Raw genomic sequence first — 23,958 nt, 5'->3', positions numbered from 1 at the left:
AATAAAGGAAGAGAATCTGACGAAAATTCAAGTCAATTCCATCATTACAGCAAGTAGAAGCTAACGTCTCCCTGAAGAGCTTTGTTATTGGGTTTGTATGAAGTTTTAAGGTGTAAAGGGAGGAGGTAAGGAAGATGGCTTGGTGGTCTCTTTTAGGAGAAACTTTATTCATTAGACACTTTTCTGATGACCTCTCTCAGTCAGCCAACCATTCTTCCACTTTGCACTGATAAGGGACAAGAAAACTGAAATACAAGTAGTTGTCTGGAAATAGAGGCTATTCCTTTTTGGAGAAATTAGGGTTTAGCATTGTGTCCTCATATAAGTGATGTGGCAAGGCTCTTTAAAGGGTCATTTTTGACGTATAGGATTGCTATCTCCAATAGGTGGGACTAGAGACACTGTTCTCTTCCTCTGTGCAGAGGCTATTGTATGTATAAAGTACTAACAAAGAGGAAAGATGTATATGTATACCAGTAGTCCGTCTGATCCATTTTTTTTCATTACTGGCTTTGAGTAGAATAAAAAAAAGCAAAAAAAAAAACAAGACAAATACCTAATTTCTCCCATTCTGATGATTATAGTGTCCCGACTGGTCTCTGCTTTCTGGCCCTGTTTTAACACATATGAAATATCACAAGTTGCCAGCTTAGTTAAGCACTTGCCACAGTGTTGACCTACCTTCCTTAGCCAATTATTGACTGGGCAGCATGTATAGCTTCTCAAGAGCGACCAAAACGAAGACCAGAAAAAGGACCATTAGATATTTGGAGCATCAGAACTGGAATGGTTGCAGATTGATGGAGGTGAGTATTCCTTATTTTCTCTTTTTATTCTGCTAGAAACTCAAAAAAATGATTGTCAGCACAACCCATTTATACTTTTCTGTATACTAGATCTATATTTTCTAATGGGTTATCTTCTGATCACACAAGCCCTGATTGACCTACAACCTTGTGAGTGCAAGGTGTGTTGAAGTATGACATTTTACATATAAACCCATATACATTTTAGCAATTTCTTCCTGTAGCTTGTATTTCTGGAGTATTTTTCATGAAAATGATGATTTTCTGAGAGTTCCCATAAAAAAAATAAATAAATAGAGACACAGCTGACCTGTCGACTTAAGACCAGAAGGTATTTCTGGCAGAGTCACACTTTTAGAAGTGACATTTCAGTGAACCTATCATTGCTCTTAGAAAGCTTAACATAAGTCAAGAAATTGGGTTTAGGTTAGAAAATGTGCAACAATTTGTTTCTGTTTAAAGAAACATAATCAGGAGCTGTCAAGGTGGAACCTGATGAAGTCTTCACTCATCGAGAAGTTCCAGCATTGCCATAATATTTTCTTTCACTATACATGTAGACACTCAAAACTGAACTTACTTTATTTCTTAAAGGAAAGTTTATGGAAGAAACTGAAGTCCTTATGACAAGGATCTGTCATTTTGCCAACGTGTATTGAGTGATGGAGAGCCATCCATCCTTGATTCTTTATTCTGGAAGGTGCCTATATCATAATAGAGAAAAGCAGCGACATGGTGGGAACCAACAAGTCACTCTGCTATGATGCGGACATGTACACTGGGTGAAGGAAAGCCTGCCTACATTTGTAATATTTTACTTCCCTGTTCCTTACCACATAGTCACAATTATCTAAGTTGAGATCTATTTCACTAAGATAATTCTTTCATAAGAGGTTTTCTTTGATCCAAGAAAAGGTTCAGTTTCTTATCACAAACTTTATCAAATCATAAAAGGAATAATCTTTGCCACCCTTCATTATTTCAAAGATGTATTACCCCAGTGTTTCAACACTTTCTTAGCTTTCTTGTAAAACTCCTTCATTCCATCTTGGCATTCACTATTAATCAAGTTTGTCATTATCCTCTAAATTCATGCTGCTATCTCAATATTTTAGTGTTACAAATAGTCACATGTAGACTACTTTTTCTTATTCTGAGTTCCACCCTCATCATGTATCATCACGGAAAGCAGCAGAGCTCATAGGCGACATAAGCTGGGAAGGGTTTCCTCGTGTCCAGCCAAGAATGGAAGGCACAAAACCTGACTGCCTAATGCTGGAGTAGTTGTTACTTTTTAAGTGAGACCTATTATTGACCTTAAATTCTAAGATAAATATGAGGTGCACTGGCCTCTAAAACACTATTTTTTTCCTAATAAGAATGGGTCAATTTGGTAAAAAGAAATAGCCAAGGCAGATAGTTTCAGTACATTACATGTATGTATAATATTGTATACATTATAAGCATCTATTTATATACAGTAATTACCTTAAATTGTCTGTCATCCACTTCCGTCTGGACATCCTCGAATCCCACAATCCACCGCGCCGCACCAGAAGTACGCCGACCGCCATATTGGAATACCCAAGTGATGTGTATTCCAATATGAAGTTGCTGAGACCCAATCAGCGTTGGGTGCTGCTGCCAATCCCCTGATGTGTGCCCCACCTGCCCCTTCATATCCAGGAGACTGCGGAGGAGCAGCGATGATCCTGGACTGTCAGCCTCAGCATGCAGAACGGAGACAGCCCCGGAGAGCGGCCCTGGGTCATCCAGATCTCCCGCACCGCCTCCTTCAGCATCTGCCACTGGCTGCACTGGTGAGTGAGCTCTGGGCCATGGCCTCTGTTGCCCTGCCCATGCCCTGCGCCCGCTGCCATCACCTCTGTGACCGGCCCCGGCACAGAGCGGTGTCATCCCCCATAGAGTGCAGCACTGAGTGTGGCTGTATATACTGCAATGTAATGGGTCGGGACTGGCCATATATATAGAGTAATATATATACAGTCATATAATATACTGCAATGTAACGGGCTGGGACTGGCCATATACAGTATATACTGTATATAGAGTAATATATATAGTCATATAATATACTGCAATGTAACGGGCTGGGACTGGCCATATACAGTATATACTGTATATAGAGTAATATATATAGTCATGTAATATACTGCAATGTAATGGGCTGGGGCACGTCATATATCTATTTATATAATTACTTTAAAATTGTCTGTCATACACTTCTGTCTGGACGTCCTCGAATCCCACAGTCCACCGCACCGCACCAGAAGTACGCCGACCGCCATATTGTTATACCCAATTGATGGGTATTCCAATATGGCACCCACTGGTGGTACAAGGCCCTTGCGCAGTATCACCAGCGGGTCATTGTTGGACCCCCCTGCTGGGACTCCCCCACCGCAAGAACCCCACGTCGTAAGGACCCCTCCCCACAGCTGGGATCCAGGCTGCCACTGGGATCCAGCCCGCCGCTGGGATCCAGCCCGCCGCTGCAAAGTCTGCCCCCATCGTGACGTCACCACCCTCTGGAGGAAGAATGGAGAGGCACATAATCCAAGCTGCTTGAGATCTAGTGTAAAGTGTCCACAATCAGTAATTGTTTGGGGAGCCACGTCATCTGCTGGGGTAGGTCCACTGTGTTTTATCAAGATCAAAGTCAGCGCAGGTGTCTACTAGGAAATTTTAGAGCATTTCATGCTTCCCTCTGCTTACAAGCTTTTTGGAGATGGAAATTTCATTCTACAGCAGGACATGGCACCTGTTCACACTGCCAAAAGTACAAATACCTGGTTTAAAAACAAAGGTATCACTGTGCTTGATTGGCCAGCAAATTCGCCTGACCTTAACCCCATAGAGAATCTATGGTTTATTGTCAAGAGGAAGATGAGAGACACCAGACCCACCAATGCAGATGAGCTGAAGGCTGCTATCAAAGCAACCTGGGCTTCCATAACACCTCAGTAGTGCCACAGGCTGATCGCCTCCATGCCACAAAGCTTTGATGCACTAATTGATTCAAAACGAGTCCCAACCAAGTATTGAGTGCATTTACTGAACATACATTTCTGTAGGCCAACATTTTGGGTTTTAAAATATTTTTTCAAGTTGCTGATATAAATTACTCAAATTTACTGAGATAATGACTTTTGGGTTTTCATTGGCTGTAAGCCATAATAATGATTAATTAGTCTTTGCCCTTTGTGAACTCATTTGCTACTATTGTTTTCATGGCAAAATTGAGACCCCATTATGACTTTAGCTATCATTAAGTGCAACAGTCACTTGGGGTGTACGGGATGTGATGGTACAACTTGGACAACCCCTTTCAAGGGTTATTACCATAATTAAAAGTAATCTCCTATCCAAATATTATCAACTATTTCTGATGGTCCCTCAAACAATCACAATAGGGGCATTTCGGATCCTCAATTTCTGGGGTTATTGGGAGTCTCAGTGGTCAGATCTCCGCCAATTTACAAGTTATCAACTGTCCAAATATTAATTTACAGTATATATTGTCTCTCCTCCTTCCTTTCAGACCACACCTTCAGTGTACTGTTTGCTGCCTCTTTTTCACCTTTCTTTCAGGGTTCTTCAAGGTTCAGTCCTAGGTTCCTCTTCTCTCTATACACTGCCCTTATTGGATAAACTGTCAGCAGATATGGTTTCCAGTACCTTTTTATATGCTGATGACATGCAGTGGGGAAAAAAGTATTTAGTCAGCCACCAAATATACAAGTTCTCCCACTTAAAAAGATGAGAGAGGCCTGTAATTGACATCATAGGTAGACCACAACTATGAGAGTCAAAATGAGATAACAAATCCAGAAAGCCTTCTTGTCTGATTTTGCAAGATTTATCTTGCAAATTATGGTGGAAAATAAGTATTTGGTCATTAACAAAAGTTCATCTCAATATTTTGTTATATATCCTTTGTTGGCAATGACAGTGGTCAAACGTTTTCTGTAAGTCTTCACAAGGTTGGCACAAACTGTTGGTGGTATGTTGGCCCATTCCTCCATGCAGATCTCCTCTAGAACAGTGATGTTTTGGGTCTGTTGCTGGACAACATGGACTTTCAACTCCCTCCAAAGGTTTTCTATGTGGTTGAGATCTGGAGACTGGCTAGGCCACTCCAGGACCTTCAGATGCTTCTTACAAAGCCACTCCTTTGTTGCCCTGGTGGTATGCTTGGGATCATTATCATACTGAAAGATCCATCTACATTTCATCTTCAATGCTCTTACTGATGGAAGGAGGTTTGCACTCAAAATCTCCCGATACATGGCCCCATTCATTTTTTCATGTACACGGATCAGTCGTCCTGGTCCCTTTGCAGAGAAACAGTCTTAAATCATGATGTTGCCACCCCCATGCTTTACAGTAGGTATGGTGTTCTTTGGATGCATTCTGTCTCCTCCAAACATGATGAGTTTTATTTCTACCAAACAGTTCTACTTTGGTGTCATCAGTCCATATGACATTCTCCCAATACTCTTCTGGATAATCCTAATGCTCTCTAGCAAACTTCAGATGGGCCCAGACATGTACTGGCTTAAGCAGGGGGATACGTCTGGCACTGCAGGATCTGAGTCCCTGGTGGCGTAGTGTGTTACTGATGGTAGCCTTTGCCACGGTGGTCCCAGCTCTATGCAGGTCATTCACTAGGTCCCCCAGTGTGGTTCTGGGATTTTTGCTCACCATTCTTATGATCATTTTGACCCCATGGGGTGAGATCTTGGGTGGAACCCCAGATCGAGGGAGATTATCAATGGTTTGTTTGTCTTCCATTTTCTTATTATTGCTCCCACAGTTTATTTCATCACACAAAGCTGATTGCCTATTGCAGATTCAGTCTTTCCAGCCTGGTGTAGGGCTACAATTTTGTTTCTGGTGTGCTTCGACAGCTCTTTGGTCTTCATCATAGTGGAGTTTGAAGTGTGACTGTTTGAAGTTGTGGACAGGTGTCTTTTATACTGATAACAAGTTCAAACAGGTGCTATTACTATAGGTAATGAGTGGAGGACAGAGGAGCCTCTTAAGGCCGGAGTCACACTCCCATACAACACGGCCGAGGGCTATGCGATAAAACATCACATAGCAATCAGCCCCGTGTTATACTATGGGGCTGCTCAGATCTGCAATTTATTCTCATGCCAAATCGGCATTTGAAAGCATACACAGCATGCTGCTATTGGCAGTGAGACTCGGCTCACTTGCACCCATATAAGTCTATGGGTTTGTGTGAAACATCACACTGCACTCTGATATCACCTGAGTGCAGTGTGATTCCAGCCAACACCGGCAGCAGAGAAGATGGAGAAATTACTTTCTCTGTCTCCTCCACAGCTGTGCTCCAATCCTGTCATGCAAGAGCATCGGAGCACAGTAGCATGACACTTGGCTCCCGCTCGCAGAAGAGCAGAAGAGAGTCATTAATATATCGCATTGGATGCCATACATTGGTGTGACTCCCTTATACGTTCTGTATGACCATGACATTGGCATTGTCGATGTTCCGGTGGGCTCCCGGCTCCCTTAAAATAACTTCCCCACCATAAAACAAACATCCCTCCAGACCCACCCAAAATTAAGACTAGGACAACAAATTGGATAGTAATGGCCACAGCAGCCTTTATTTTAAATAAGCAAATCATGCTTAATATCCTGCACTAACTCCCGGAAAGGGTGAACTGCCACATAATTTCCCCAATCATGAAGAACCAAAATATCAGGTGGCCTATCAAGCCTGGCACTGTCATGCACTTCTTGAAGGACCCTGCTCCTACCCATACCCCTAAAACCCAGCCACCTGATCACGTTCCTGGAAAAGCTGAGCTGCCTCCCCTCGTGCCGCACATCCGCACGCCTGGCTCCCCAGTAAACATACGAATGGCCCAAGATCCAGATCAACAAGGGATTGGAACCTGCAAATAAAACACAACAATTTACCACCAACATCCTCAACAAAAAACAAACAACTCACCTCAAGGTCGTAAATCATCCCCAACCCATTGTGTCTGAATATAACTCTAATACCTCCTGGAGTCCCATCTCCCAATCCGCTGCACCACTTCTGGGCCCAAACCGCCAACTGCTGCTTCTGTCACAGCCCAATTCTAAAAGAATGAGATGCAAACCTGGAGGCATCCAAACCAATCGACGCCAGACTCATCAGAAAAACTTGGACAAACTGAAACCTTGATAAAAGGAAGCATCCGCATGACACAATAAAGGCCCCTCCCTACCGGGTTGAAAAACATTATAACACTGTAAACAGCGAATTGGACACATCAAGGATCCCTGCACCACACCCAAAAACACTCGCTTACCCCTCCCCTCCTGGTCAGTTTTAGACCGCCTGATGCAAAACTCCAAACCCCTATTCAAGATCACCACATCTTTTGCCATCAGACCTCCTCCCTTATTTTTACTCGGAGATACGATTTCCCCCACCCTCAAGGCCCCAAAAAAGGCAAGGGAAAACGCCAACCAAAAGAGACTAGCCTCCAAAACCGAAACACAAATCCTATCCAAACTCCCACCTACCTGTTCCAAAATGCTGAATGACAATGGTCACCTCAAATCCCCCCGATTACTCGGATGCCTGAAACCCTTCAACACATAAACAATTTTGTCAAATCCTCCTGGCCCCGTAATTTGAAGCCAAAAGCGAAAGCTGCAGTGATCCGTGAAACTTTTGTAAAGAACCAACCCTCAGCCCCCTCCTGGCCCAACCACAACAATAGAGCTCCCACCTGATCTGAAAATGAACCCCCACTCGCGCGACCTACCAACCAGTTTTCCCAGGAACACCACACTGAATTATATGCAGACCACATGTTGGGAGCCAATGATGCCTGAATCAAAAGTCCTGCAGCCTGGAGACCACCTTCCAAAGCCCTGCCAGGCACTCCAAACCCTCATTCTCCGCATCCGGGGCCAGAGACTGAAAGTGTTCCCACTGCAAATGAGATAAAGAGTCAGCAATGGAATTCCTGACACTCAGCACATGAGAAGCCATCACATGCGCATTTAAAGACAAACATGTCAACACCAACTGTCGTAACACACGAATCACAGGCAGAGACAATGTCGACAAATTGTTAATGGCACACACTACCCCCATGTTTTCACAATTGAATCGTACCCTCCTGTTCTGAAACTCAGTCCTCCACAGATGCACAGCCACCAGAATGGGAGAAATTTCCAACAAAGCAATGTTCTTGACCAGGCCCGATGGAAACCACTAATCCAGCCACTGAGCCATGCACCACTGGCCTCCAAAACACGGCCCGAAACCAACCCCACCAGACGCATCTGTAAACAACTCCAATTTACGGATCTCAATCACTTCTCCCATGAGCAAACAACGATCGTTCTCGGTGCTCCAAAAACCGATCCCACACTTCCAAATCCGCCCTGTGCTAACGCAAAAGCCACACAAAGTGATGTGTCACCCGTACTCCGAAGTGGCACCAGCCAAGCGCCGTGAAAAACCCTTCCCATTAGGATAATGCGGCAAGCAAAATTCAGCTTCCCAAGTAGCGACTGGACCTCCTGCAAAGACAGCTTCTTCAGATGCCTGGCCGGCGTCACCTCTTCACGCAAGACCGCTACCTTGTCCTCCGGCAACATAAATTCCCAATTGACCAAGTCAATTACGATTCCCAAAATGGACAGGCACGTACAAGGCCCTTCTGTTTTTCCTGGAGCAAGGAGTACACCAAATCGCTCCGCTACAAATTCCACAACCCTAAAAATCCTCTCGCAAGCCCTGGAATGGTCAGGACCGATACACAAAAAATCATCCAAATAAGGTATCAAGGAATCATAACCCAACACCTCACAGACAACCCATTCAAAAAACAAGCTAAACACCTCAAAAAACGCACAAGACAATGAGCAACCCATAGGTAAACACCTTTCAACAAAAAACTCTCCACCCCAATAACAGCCCAGCAATTTAACGCTCTCAGGATGAACCGGCAACAATCTAAAAGCCAATTCAGTATCTGTTTTAGCCAGCAATGCCCCCCAACCACAACTCCGAACCCAACGCACTGTCAGATCAAAAGATGTATAAACCACGGAACATACTGTAGCTCCGGGTCAATTCCATCATTCACCGACTTCCCACGAGGAAAAGACAAATGATGGATAAGCCTGAACTTATTTGGCTCTTTTCATCATAACGGAGACAAGCTTGACCCCCATAGACCCTATGGTTTTCCCCGATAGAATCCATGTAACAGAACAGAGGAGTGCAATTCTCAGGCACATTTTCACCTATCACATCTGCCAAAATAGTGAATGTCTGAAGCCAATTGACAAATGTTTGAGGGATAAGGTGCCACATACGCTTTTCCTCCTCTTCCTTCTTACTATCTTCCTTTATCCCCTAATCGAAATTAAACTTTTCCAAAGGGAGCAATGAAAAAATCTCAACGTATTCGTCCTTCCAGATTTTTTCACAGACCTCCTTCTTAAGATGGGCCCCCAGCGGGCCCTCAAAGCAAACATAAACCTCCCCATGTGCCCTGCCATCTAAATGAATCCGACATTCCTTCTCCTTTTCAGTCTGTACAGACACTGACACCAGGTCCGAAATTCTACTGGGGGCCCCCGAACCCAAAATCGATAAACTGTGACCCAGATGTTGTGAACCTACCCACGTTGCTAAATGCGCCGGGGTCGACCTTCCCCCTTCCAAACGCTACAGTGAATCCCGAACCTTGCAGAGTACCTCCCCAAGCCCCTCAACCCCCGAAAACTCCTGAGCCCCATCCCTTGGCCGGACTCTACCGACTGAACCCGTTGACTACCCCCAACTACCGGGGACCCAGCTAATGAGGGAAACAGACAATACATAGAATCGTGCTCACCAAGCTGCGAGGAAGCTGTGATCCCTCCAGCCGCAGATCCCGCATCCAGCTGACCATCTGCCGTGCTGATTCTCACTCCAGACCCTCTGAAAACAGAGATCCGAATCCCACGGATCATGATGCCGCCAATGCAATAGCCCAACTGGGCCATTCCACCCTGGCGCCACTACTCTTCTGGCACCTCCAGGGCCAGCCAGGTGCACCTGTGAGGGTGACCCCCCAGGAACAAGCCTGCAGCCCGCACTTCCCAACGGAGTCAGAAGTTGATTTCATCCCCGTGATCCCACCACTGCTCCCACTGAAAACCATGCTTGAAGAAGTGGTACCGCCTGTCGCAGATGCCTCCTGGATCATCCTCATGCTGTCAGTGGGAGAAGAAGCAGGCCTCCCGACAGGACGACAACCTGTCATGACTGAGGGGACAAGGACAGAGGGGAAGGCTGGCAAACTTCCCCCGAACCCAGCCCGGCTCTTGGATTCCTCCCAGACCGGGGCCTGCTGGAATGTTCTCAGCCCGATGCCTGGCCTGGAGGTCCCCAGAGGGGCTCCTGTGCTGGCACTGGCTTCACAGAGACGCATCAGGGAACAACTGTTCTGGGGGCCTAACCCGCCACTGGCACCGCTTCCGATGATGAACTTCAGGCCTCGACCCGCTGCCGCCTCCCAGGTTCTCTGCCACCTGTTGCTCCAACCAGCCAGGTGGATGCGACTCTGCCACTGCCCTGAGCCTATCCGGGATCTCTGCCACAGACCCCATATTGCACGCCGCAGGAGGACGAGGGGACTGTTCGGGCTGATTCAGGAGTGGGAACTGAGGTAACTGCACCCATTCCCAGACCTAAAGTACACCCCTTCATTAACATACCTCCCACTAAGACCTTCGCCCACCCCCTCCAACCCACTGTCATGACGGCCTCCTCCTACGCTGCAGGGTCGAGAGGGCTGTTCGCTCCAGCCTTTCCTTTGCTCTCTGAGTGATACATAGTGGAAAAATGCACCTCAATATTGACACAGAATGCCCTCCAAAATTTGGAAATGAACTGAGTCAGAAACTGTATTTTCCTGAATACTATATAAATGCGCAATGTGTTTGATGAATAACTTACTTAAAGGGAATCTGTCAACAGAATCAACCCTCCTTCGTCATCTATATGGGCATCTGGGTCATAAAAAGTTGAATAAAATTATATCTGTGATCCGATGTGTTATTCCAGAGAAATCCACATTTTTCATATATGTAAATCAGCTGTTATGATCTATGGGCCGGACACATTCTGGCATACAAACCTGAATTAACACTTTGGTTCTGTTCAAATAATTTTTATTAATCATTTTGAAATTGTTATGTTGCAAAACGTTTTGTAAATTCACGCAGGGTAAGATTGCGTATAAAGTATAGATTATAACATATAACATATATAGTTTGACATGTATAAACATTGTAAGTTTGATTTCATGTATATAAAAACAATACGTCTTTTTTAGAATATTAAGTTATATATTGATTTTAGGAGGGAGGGAGGGAGGGGGAGGATAGGGGATAGATGTTATCCCAGTGAGACCATTTCTTTGAAAATTTGGGTAGTTGGTTATTTAACATTGCAAATTTCATTTCGTAAGACCTATGTAATGAGATTTTCTCCGTAATATCCGAGAAGGAAGGTGAAAGCTTATTTTTCCACATTGTGGCTATAGTATTTTTAATTGTGAGCAGGATTTGAAGAATGATATGTTTCTTGTCCGGACTATGTTCTGAGAGACCTAATGATAAGAGAGCTGTTTGTGGGCTTAAGCTTTCTGTTTTCTTTGTAATCTTATTTATGATGTCAGAGGTTTGAGACCAAAGTAAATTTAATTTTGGGCAACTCCAAAACATGTGAAGTATGTCCCCTTTTTGACCACATTCTCTCCAGCATAAATGTGAATTATCCTTTCCAAAGTGGGCCAGTCTGACTGGAGTGTAGTACCATCGAGAAATGACCTTGAAATGAGATTCCTGTAGAGACATTGAGAGTGTAGAGTCATATGTTGAGGTTAATGCTGTTTGCCAGTCCTCTTGCGAAGGCAAAATATTTAATTCTCTTTCCCATTTATTTGTATGAGAGCTTTTTACCATATCAGCATCATGATTTAGCCAACCATATATATATTTGTGGCTCCAGAATATGCCGTGATTCAAGTTGCTTATAAGATTCAGAGTGGCTTCTGAGAGTCTGGGTTTCCTCCTGAAAAAGGAAGAAATTAGCTCTTTCAGGGATAAATATTCGATGAACATCGACGACGGAAGTTTAAATTTGGTTTTAATGTCGCTAAATTTTAGAAAATTGTTTCCATCGTGTATGTCTTTGAGCCTTTCGATATGGTAGTCCTTCCATGTTGCCGATATGGTTTGGTCTGTGAAGCTAGCTATAGTATGGAGGTGTAGAAGTCTTAAAATAGACATCTTTGGAGTCCCTTTTTTTAGAGTTGAAATTTTTTTCCAAGCATTTATGGTTGCTTGGAAGACAGGGTGGTTGGGGATGCTTGTGTGCTGACCAAGGAAAGACTTTGTAATTATATTTTTAAGATTTTTGTTATTATTTATATGTGTTTCTAGATCTATCCAAGCCGGGGAGCCAGAACTCAACAACCAATGCCTACTCTGTTTGATGATTATTGTTTGATGGTGAGCTGATATGTTGGGGACACCTAAGCCTCCATGACCTCTTTCTTTGTATGCTAGACTTAAGGGGATTCTTGGCTTTTTGTGACTCCAGATAAAGGCATTTATGTCTTTTTGGAGAGAAGTAAGCATTGAGTCGTTAATTGGGAGAGGAATATTACCTAATACGTACAGTATTTTAGGCAGTGTGTAAACTCTCATAGCTAGGACTTTGCCCCAAAGTGAAAGACTCTTATTCCCAAACAGAGTAGAATCGGAGCCGATTGTTTTGCGTAGGGCGCTTATATTAGCCTTTATTAAATGGGAAAAGTTGCTAGATAAGATAGTCCCTAGATAAGTGATTTCTTTTTGTGCCCAATTTATAGGGGATATTTCTTTTATTTTTTTAATTTGTTTTTCATTGAGATTGATTTGTAATATGTTGGATTTTCTCTCGTTGATTTTAAATTGTGAGAGTGATGAGAATATTTTGAGTATTTTGTGAAGCTTTTATAGAATTTATGGGGTCTGTAAGGGTGAGCAAAATATCATCCGCAAAAAGACTAATTTTAAGTTGGCAAGAAGGGGTGTTTATACCTTTAATGTTTTCATTCTGTCTGATATGTTGGGCAAGAGGCTCCATAGCCATATCAAAAAGAAGGGGGGACAAGGGGCATCCCTGCCTCGTTCCATTGGAAATGGAGAAGGGGGCAGAGGAGTGATTATTTGTAAAGATTTTTGCTGTGGGGTTTTGATATAAAGCAAATATGGAGGAGATTAGGTTGTTATTGAAACCAAATTTAATCAGCGTTTGTTTGAGAAAGCACCAGCTTAAGCGGTCAAACGCTTTTTCAGCGTCCAGAGAAATAAATATTGTAGGTTGCTTGGTGGAGATAGCTATTTTTATTGCATTAATTGCTCTCCTTGTACCATCTGAAGCATGGCGGTTTCTCACAAAGCCTATTTGATCGTTATTAATCAATTCAGGCAGCACTTCTCCAAGTCTGTTGGCAAGGATTTTAGCGTAAATTTTAATATCCGAATTTATGAGAGATATAGGACGAAAATTTGTAATGTTTTCGGGATCTCCTTTGGGTTTAGGTATAAGAACTATGGATGCCTCTAACATCTCCTTGGGAAAAGCACCGGAGAGAGAGGCTGAATTAAGGGTTTGAGATAGCTGCAGGGAAAGAAGACCGCAGAATGTCTTGTAATAGTCATTACCAAAGCCATCAGGGCCTGGGGACTTTGCCGCTTTAAGGTTTTTGATGCAATCCTCTATTTTCTCAGCTGTGAAGGGCGAGGTGAGAGAGGCCAAGTCCTCCGCTGAGATCCTTGGGAGATTGAGGGAGGAGAGATAAGAGGTAATGGCTTTTTCGTGGCTTTGCGAGAGGGTGGGAAGGGAGTTTATATTGTATATTTTTTCATAGTAATTTGCGAATTCATTTGCGATGTCTTGTGGATGTACTAAGATTCTTCCATCATAAGTTCTGATTTTGTTGATTCTTTCTCGTATTCTTTTATTTTTGATTCTGCTGGTCATGAATTTGGTGGGCTTGTTGATGGAAGTATACATTTTAAATTTGGAGGAGGCTACCATTTGATCAAAAGAGGAAAAGATCAGGAGTCTAAGTTCTTGTCTCAGTTTAGAAATTTCTAGTTGTAGGTTTAAAGATGGCGTAGGAAGGGCTATTTGAGAGTTGATTTTCCTTTTTAATTGAGTTTGAATGTTTTCTATCTTAGGGTACCGTCACACATTGAAATTTTCATCGCTGCGACGGCACGATCCGTGACGTCGCAGCGATCGTATGAATATCGCTCCAGCGTCGTAGACTGCGGTCACACGTTGCAATCACGGCGCTGGAGCGATGCCGAAGTCCCCGGGTAACCAGGGTAAACATCGGGTAACTAAGCGCAGGGCCGCGCTTAGTAACCCGATGTTTACCCTGGTTACCAGCGTAAACGTAAAAAAACAAACAGTACATACTCACCCGTCGGTGTCCTTCAGGTCCCTTGCCGTCTGCTTCCTGCTCTGAGTGCAGCCGTACAGTGAGAGGCGCAGAGCGCAGCACCGCTGTGATCTGCTCTCACTTTCCGGCCGGCACTCAGAGCAGGAAGCAGACGGCAAGGGACCTGAAGGACACCGACGGGTGAGCATGTACGGTTTGTTTTTTTACTTTTACGCTTGTAACCAGGGTAAACATCGGGTTACTAAGCGCGGCCCTGCGCTTAGTTACCCGATGTTTACCCTGGTTACAAGCGAAGACATCGCTGGATCGCTGTCACACACAACGATCCAGCGATGTCAGCGGGTGATCAAGCGACGAAAGAAAGTTCCATATGATGTGCTACGACGTACGATTCTCAGCAGGATCCCTGATCGCTGCTGCGTGTCAGACACTGCGATATCGTAACGATATCGCTAGAACGTCACGAATCGTACCGTCGTAGCGATGGAAATTTCAATGTGTGACGGTACCCTTAGATTTGTTATTTCTCTTTTCTTGTGATGTGAGTTGGGTAATTATTCCCCTAATAACTGCCTTATGGGCACACCACTTGATGATGGGGTTCATATTTTCCGTGTCGTTTTCCTTGAAATAATTTTTAATTGAATTTTCAATTAAGTTTTTGTAGGAAGGCTTATTGATAATGTATGGGTTACATTTCCACGTATTTCTATTGTTGATCGGTGGTCCCAAAGCGAGCATCCCGATTACTGGAGAATGGTCAGAGATTGTTTTGTCTCCTATGTATATTTTTTCGAATTTTGGGAGTGTAAACACATCTGAAAGTATTAAATCAATTCTCGAGGCGGTCTGATGTACCTCAGAGAAATGAGTATACTCGATGGAGGATGTGTTAATACATCTAAAAATATCAAAGAGCTCACTTCGGGACAGCCAACCATCCAAATCAGCAGACTGTGGCCTCTTCTTAGAAGATGAGTCAATTTGGTAGTTTGGAACTGAATTAAAGTCTCCTAGCAGAATCGTATCTCCTTTTTTAATTTTATTAAGTCGTTTGGTCACTTTATTGAGGAAGTTAATTTGTCTCGTATTAGGGACATAAAGGTTGGCTATTGTACAAAGATGATTGTTAATACGACATATTAAAATGTGAAATCTGCCCTCAGGATCATTAAATTCTTCTAGGAATTCAAATGATGTTGAGTTCTTAATTATCGTGACAACCCCGGCTTTTCTTTTTGGACTACAAGATTCATAAACATGTGGAAATTTGAAGTGTGAGAATTTTGGATGGTCATTTAATTTAAACTTAGTTTCTTGGATGCAGATTAGATCTGCGTTTGAATTGACTAGTTCTTTCCATATGGAGTGTCTCTTTTTTGGACTGTTCAGTCCTCTGACATTATGTCATTACACTAATGCTCATGTTTTCTTAAAGGGTAAGTGGAGGGGAGAAATGGTCTCACTGGGAGGGGGTCTTGATGTGTTTCAACACTAAACTGAGTAACAAACCAAAAAAGTGTTAAGAGAGGGGGTATATAAAATATACCAAAACACTTAGGTATTAAAACTGGAACAATTAACCTTTAGATTCTTTTTTCTTAGGGGTTGACTAAGAACTGGGAAGTGAGAAATTACCTCTGTAGGTAATTTAGAAGCCAAGTCATAGATTCATGTTTGAGGCTGAAAGCCTGACTAATGACAACAATTGAGGTCTAAGACCTAAGGTATGCCTGAAGTCAACGGTTTCTCCCCTGTGGGGGATTCTTTTTTAAAGCTGAAATAAAGTTTTTGCCCTCTAGAGGCGAGAATATTGGGTTTGTTTTCCCTTCATGAAATATCAGCAATTTGAGCGGGAAGCCCCATCTGTATGAGATGTTATTTTCCCTAAGAAAAGTGGTGGTGTCGTTAAATTATTTTCTTGACGTCAATGTTTCTTTTGACAAGTCTGCGAAAACTTTAAGCTTTTGGAAGGGTTCAGGAAAGGATTTTTCTTTTTTCAGAAATTGCAGGATTTTTTCTTTTGTATTGTAAAAATGGATACGTAAAATTGTATCTCTAGGAGTGTCATTTGGGATTTTAGGTGGCCGAGGTAATCTGTGGATTCTATCTATAGTAACCTCAAGTTTTGAAAGAGATGGAATGGCTGATTTGAAGACATTTTTGACGTAGTCAGCAAGATTTTCATTAGGAACATTTTCAGGAATACCCCGTATTTTGAGGTTGTTCCTGCGGTTCCTGTCTTCAAGGTCCGCTATTTTGGTCCTAAGCTGTTTAATTTCCTGAGATAAACTATGTATAGCTTTAGATGATTCTTCAGTTTTTGTCTCTATTTTTTCCATTCTTTTCTCCTGCTCTATAAACTTGTTACCAAACTCATCAAGTGTTTTTTGAAGTGTTTTTGCATGGTTTTCAAAATTTTTTGTCATGTCTAGGCTAATTTTTTTAGCTAGTTCAATTAGAAGTTTTTCAGAACTGGGGGAGGATGCTGAGGAGGAATCTTCAGGATTTGAAGTATGATCAGAATCTTTTTTTAGTTTGCTTTTTAGTGGGCTTTGAGAAGAACTAGGATCACTAAAATATGTTCCCTCTTCGTCTGAGTATTCTTGTGCATTAGTATGAAATTTTTCAGTGGTAGTTCCTGATGCCTTCCTTTTAGTGGAAAGGGATTGATCCATTTCTTCTGTATGGGGTTTATTTGAGTTATTAAGATTGTGGGTGTTGTTCTGCATCTCTGAACTGGAAGTCTCAGTAGGTTCCGAGGAATTAAATGTGAGTTTTTTATTTTTCCTGCTTAACCTTGGGATATTTGAAATTCTTTTTTTATGTGGCGTTCTAGACCTTTCAGGGCTCAGTGTATTAACCTGATCTTCTTCTGGGTTGTGATAGAAGTGCTTTTGTTCAACTCTTTGACTTTTTTGTTGTTTGACTGGGGTTGAGGTGATGACTTTAAAATTAAAGGCCCCCTTTGACATCGTAGTGAAAATTAGAGGATTATATATCTTAAGCTTTGTTGCGTTTACCAACAAGATGGGAGGTAGTTATATCTCAGTGTGACAATTGGATGGTACCAATAATCAACTAATCATAAAAACTAAATATAAAGGTAACTAAAAAACTGCCTCAATAATAAATTAATAAAACTAAATAAACATAAAAAATTAAAGATATGATGACAGGTTCTAGCTTGTTCAATAGTCTCCGGTGTGTGTCCTGTAAATAAGGAACCTATGAAGCAGATGAGACACGAATTTATCCACCTGTTTGAGAGAAGTATATGCACAAAAGCTGGATTGAAACCTGTAGGAAATGCACAGTAATGTAGCACTGCAGATGGGTGAAGGCTCCTGAATACCGCTTTATCTCACCAAAATAGAGGTCAAATATGCAAATGAGACATGTATAGGAGCTGAATAGCAAAAATGAAACAAGCATAAAAACTAAAAATAAGGCAGAAAACAATGAAAAAACATAATAAACCAAAATAAAAGATAAAAAAAATCAAGATTTGAAGAAGAGTCTGTGGAGAAATGAAGATTGTAGCGGTGACTTCTGATGAGTCAAATACAGTTTGCACAAAAAAGCTGTTGACTAATAGCTTCTCTGTTGTCAGCCAGAGATCTTTAGAAAGTTTTTTGGCAATATCAGAGGGTTGAAAGCAAATAGGACAATTATGAAGGCCTATAGTCCCAGGTGATTTCAATAAATCAAGTGTCCGGATCCTTTGGTGGCTATATAAGGAGAGGGTACCACTGGTCACAGCATGCCCTTAGAAATGCTGTCGCTGTGTAGCATAGCTTTTATCTCGGGGTGTTATGCAGCTTAACCCGTTCAGCAGGTAGAAACAACGGGCAACATCCCACAGCCCCAGGTAGTTTCAATAATGCAAGTGTCCAAATCTTCTGGTGATTATATAAGAAAAGGTTACCACCGATCCCACAGAAATGCTGTCTTAGTGTAGCATAACGTTTTTCTCAGGGTGTAATGAAGCTTGACCCCTTCAGCAGGAAGAAAGAATGGGCAATATCCTATAACCCCAGGTAGTTTCAATAAGACAAGTGTCCAGGACCTTTTAGTAGCTATATAAAGAAGAGGTACCATAAGTCACAGCATGCCTTCAGAAATGCTGCCACAGTGTAGCATGGAAGAAAGAACGGCCAAAATCCCACAGCCCCAGGTAATTTCAATAAAGCAAGTGTCTAGATCTTTTAGTGGCTATATAAAGAAGAGGTACCATAGGTCACAGCAAGCCCTCAGAAATGCTGCCGTAGTGTAGCATGGAAGGGAGAACGGGCAATATCCCACAGCCCCAGGTAGGTAAGATGAGTCAACAAAGTACCTGATCCTGTGGTGAGACGGGGAATGAAGAGAGAATGCTGAGCCGCTGATCTTCTCTGGCAGGAAAAACTTGGTCCGGCAGGGAGATGGTGCAATCGCGCCTGTAATGGCGGACTGGCGGGAAACGAGTGGGGATCCTCTCCGGTGACTCCTCTTGAATGGCACAGCTTAGAGATGCGATCCGGCGATGAGGGGGAGCACTGCAGCATCGGACAACCTCCCTCCGATGTCTGTGTCTGCTCCAGGTGAGACACCGCTGGGTCCGCCCGACGTCCCAGGCCACAACAGCAGCCGGCACGCCGGTCTCCACCAGCACGCCGCAAGACTCTGAGTATCGGCGGTACCCGGGTCCTCCTACCGTTGACGGATGGGGGTCCGGAGCCCTGCGCCGTGGAAGGTTGGCAGCTGCTGTGTCCAGAGACGCGACGAGCCCTGTGTCCTCCCGCTCAGCTTCCTCCCTGTGCGCGCCACGTCCGTTGGCAAGATGGCTGCCGTCTTCTTCTAGTCTGAGGTAATAAGTGGCTGGTGTGTGAGAGAGCGCGTACTCACTTTATGACTCACCCCTAAGCCGCTCCTGGTTGTTTATTTTTTATAATCACCCACTTTTCAGCCGGAAAGAAGGGCTAGAGGGAAGATGATCCAAGCATACAGGGCAAGCCTCGAGCCTGTCAGGCTGCAGCAGGCCCAGAAAGTCCAATCTGTCAAAGTCCTCACAAGAAAGGGCAAAAAAGTGAAGTAAAGGTCTCAAAAGAGGCCTATGCGATAATAGTGATGTTTTTAGGGTTTAAAATAAGTGGATGGCTAAAATTAGTCGAGATGATAGTAGGATTGGAGGTAATACCTCAGGAGCTCCCAAGAAACGTGTCTCACATATTCTGAGACCGAAGCCACGCCCGAACACTTTGGTTCATATACTCAGGGAGCACTGTGTGCCATCAATGTGTCATCAGTGGGTCATCAGTGTGCCATCCGTGTGTCATCAGTGTGCCATCCGTGTGTCATCAGTGTGCCATCCGTGTGTCATCAGTGTGCCATCCGTGTGTCATCAGTGTGCCATCCATGTGTCATCAGTGTGCCATCCGTGTGTCATCACTGTGCCATCAGTATGTCATCTGCGTGCCATCAATGTGTCATCAGTGTGCCATCCATGTGTCATCAGTGTGCCAGTGTGCCATCAGTATGCCATCTGTGTGCCATCAATGTGCCATCCTTGTGGCATCTGTGTGCCATCAATATGTCATCAGTGTGCCATCCATGTGTCATCAGTGTGCCAGTGTGCCATCAGTATGCCATCTGTGTGCCATCAATGTGCCATCCTTGTGGCATCTGTGTGCCATCAATATGTCATCAGTGTGCCATCCATGTGTCATCAGTGTGCCAGTGTGCCATCAGTATGCCATCTGTGTGCCATCAATGTGCCATCCTTGTGGCATCTGTGTGCCATTTGTGTGTCATGAGTATGTCATCTGTGTGCCATCAATGTGTCATCTGTGTGCCAGTGTGTCATCAGTGTGCCATCCGTGTGTCATCAGTGTGCCATCAATGTGCCATCTGTGTGCCATCAATGTAACATCTGTGTGCCATCAATGTGCCATCCTTGTAGCATCTGTGTGCCCTCTGTGTGTCATCAGTATGCCATCTGTGTGCCATCTATGTGCCATCTGTGTGCCATCAATGTGTCATCTGTGTGGCACCCGTGTGTCAACAGTGTGCCATCCGTTTGCCATCTGTGTGCCATCAGTGTGTCATCTGTGTGTCAGTGTGTCATCAGTGTGCCATCAGTGTGCCATCCGTGTGGCATCCGTGTGCCATCAGTGTGGCATCTGTGTGCCATCAGTGTGTCATCCATGTGCTCTCCGAGTGCCACCTGTTTTTCTCCAGGATGGAATAAAAAAAATTAATTTCAAAGCTTCTCTTATACTTTGCAATGTTAAACACGTACAGCACACAGATGAGGCATGGATGTCATCCGTGTGCTGTACATGTTTTACACAGACCCATATACTTGCATTGTCATTTGTGCTGCTGGTAAAAAATGGACATGTCTCTGTGTGGTTTGCATAGACACACGGTCCGTGCAAACATGGACATTTGTACAGCACCATAGATTATAATGGGTACATGTGACATCCGTGAAAAAAACGGATTATACACATACTGCAAACACAGACATATGAAGAGGGCCTGAGGGAGTATGGCGTATTTAGCACTAATGAGAGGGCACACAACATGTTTGACACTGTATGATTGGGAAAACTGTGGATGGCACTGGGGAGCAGATTGGCACTGGCACCGTATAGGTCATTGTGTCAGCTGTGTCACCGCTCTTTATTATATTGGTGCTTGGCTGCTTCCGTGTCACCCATAGACTAACGGAGAGTGACTGCACATGTAGGTCACTCATTGCAGCAAACTGATAAAGCAGAACATTGGACATAACGTGCGGCCATAGAATGTAGTAAACGGCCGTAATTGTGCTAAGTTCACCTGCATGATGTAGAAAATGTATAAAGAAATACATTAGGAATAGCAGCCTCTGTGCAAAATCTAAGCAAGCATAAAAAAATAAATAATCGTCTCCAGGATTCTGTACTACATAGCAGTACAACATACAGGTCCTTCTCAAAAAATTAGCATATAGTGTTAAATTTCATTATTTACCATAATGTAATGATTACAATTAAACTTTCATATATTATAGATTCATTATCCACCAACTGAAATTTGTCAGGTCTTTTATTGTTTTAATACTGATGATTTTGGCATACAACTCCTGATAACCCAAAAAACCAATCAATAAGACACCTATCCATTATTAATCCAATACTAGTAAATGGTGAATAAAACACACACATTAAGAATAAAGTATTTTATTGAAATAAAGACACATGGTGTTGTAATAGTTTATTATACTCTCAATCCAATTGAAGACCCTCATTCTGTAAAAAAGGAAAAATAAAAAAACAACAATATCCCATACCTTTCCGGCGCTCAGTCACGTCCCACGATGTAAATCCATCTGAAGGGGTTAAATAATTTTACAGCCAGGAGCCTGCTAATGCATCTGTGCTCCTGTCTGTAAAATCTGGGGAATGAATGGGAAGCAGGGGAACGTAGCTACCTAGACTTGCGGTGCTGCGCCCCCTGCTGGCATAAACTCATATGAACTCAAGCGTGGGAATTTTTCAGAATACTTTCTCACGCTCGAGTTCATATTAGTTCATAAGTAGCTACGTTCTCTTGCTTCCCATTCACTCCCGAAAATCCATAAGACCCTGGTCAATCCCCCCGGGACGACCTATAGTTTCGGGGGTGGGGTCAGTATTCAACAAGATGGGTATCTTCTTAGATAGGATATTCAACCCTATGAGGGAATTCCCTATCAGGGAATGTAAATCTTTTATCAGAGATACAACCAATTTTTTGAGAAAATTAGAGACACTACGATTGGAGGGGGAAGTTATACTTGCATCCTTCGATGTAGTGTCATTGTACACATCCATAGATCATGAACAGGGTTTAAGAGCAATAGGGAAGAAATTGGACCCAATGAAGTACACATTTGAAGGGAAAACTTTTCTTTTGAAAATGTTAGCGATTATTCTAAAAAGGAATTATTTCTTATTCGGTGACGCGTTTTATACGCAAAAGCGTGGAACTGCTATGGGGGCCAATATGGCCCCCGCGTATGCTAATGTGGTCATGGAAGTCCTGGAGGAAGATCTCATCTATGTGTCCCACCACTTCCGATATGTTTTGGCGTGGTGGAGATACAAAGATGATATCTTCCTCCTGTGGACAGGGTCTCAGAGTGGGTTGGTGGATTTTTATCAATTTCTGAATACTATCGACGATACAATCAAATTCACACTAGTGATGTCAAAAACCGACATCCAGTTTTTGGATGTGCTCGTTAGTTTAAAGGAGGGGCAGCTTAGACCCCATTATTTGTAAAAAATAAGGATAGGAACAATTTGTTATTATACGATAGCCAACATCCACGGTCTATGGTGAAGTCCATTCCACTAAGCCAATTCCTTAGAGTTAGACGTATAGTTAAGAAAGATGAAGAGGTTGGTACAGTGGTGGACTTACTAGTGAGAAAGTTTCTAGATAGAGGGTATCCTAGGAGTATGTTGGAGACAACGAAAAACAGGGTACTACAGGAGAACAGGGTGGAACTTATACAGAGAGATGTAAAAGGCAAATGTAAATCAAAAGAAAGACGTGTCCCATTCGTTACCATGTATGGGGAGGAGAGCAAAGATGTGGCTAATATCATTCATCAGTAGACATTGGGGGATGTTGGGAAAATGTTTGCCCGGTGTAGTGGAGCTTCGGTTACCGCCGCTTTTTTCATATAAAAGAAATAAGAACATCAAGGATTATCTGGTCAAGTCTGACATTGGCCCGAAAAGGAGAAGTAGACAACTGTGTTTAACAGGATCCAGCAGAAATGGATGTTTTCCATGCTTAAATTGTGTGAATTGTACCTATATGTTAAAGGGTGCAACATTTGAACATCCAGTAACGGGTAAAGTATATGAAATTAAACACTTCCTGACTTGTAGTTCAGATTATGTGGTTTACCTTTTGGTGTGTCCATGCAATCTGTGGTACATTGGTGAAACAACGTGTGAGTTTAAGGTGAGAATGAATCAACATCGGCATTCGATTAGGATGAAAAGGACAGACCTTCCTGTCCCTAAACACTTTGTTGAATGTAATCATTCGGAAAAAGACCTGAAATTCAGGATAATTGATTGGGTACCTTTGGATAGGAGGGGTGGGGATAGGGAGCTGGTCCTCAGAAAAAGAGAATTGATGTGGATCTAATAACTGAACACTATTAGGCCTAGGGGCCTTAATGTGGACTTAAAATTACATACAGTTTTATAAGTATACTGTACCTATATTGAAATCGTGTAGTTGATGACTTGGTAATATTTTTTATATTTGGGAATGTTTACCTTTTGTAGATATGTTCCTAATTTTATTTTTTCATTTTTGTACAGGTGCTTGTACTGTCTGCCATTTTGAAGATTACCTCTGGAGTGACTCACAATGTTGGAATGGAAAGGATTTTTTCTATAAAAAGATTTTTTCAATGAAAATTATTGTATATGTGATTGATTTAATAGAACTATAATGGGTTTTTGAAAAATAATTTTTTCACATGATTGGATTGGAGGCCAATTAATAAATCATTTATGAACATCCTCCTTTAGTATTTTGTATGATTTTGCTAGTGGCTTGGAAATTTTTCTTATGTAGGCTAAAAAGAGCCAAGTGGT

General features: G+C 42.8%; 1 protein-coding gene across 1 annotated transcript in view; it reads right to left on the bottom strand.

Annotated features, from left to right (window-relative positions):
• Positions 1–23,958, bottom strand: part of LOC143781788 (protein NYNRIN-like) — a 1,337,202-nt gene that overhangs the window by 935,564 nt on the left and 377,680 nt on the right. The window lies entirely within an intron of this gene.

This window comes from Ranitomeya variabilis, chromosome 6 (genome assembly GCF_051348905.1).
Source record: "Ranitomeya variabilis isolate aRanVar5 chromosome 6, aRanVar5.hap1, whole genome shotgun sequence".
Taxonomy (NCBI): Eukaryota; Metazoa; Chordata; class Amphibia; order Anura; family Dendrobatidae; genus Ranitomeya; species Ranitomeya variabilis.
This window is presented reverse-complemented; position numbering and strand designations above follow the sequence as displayed.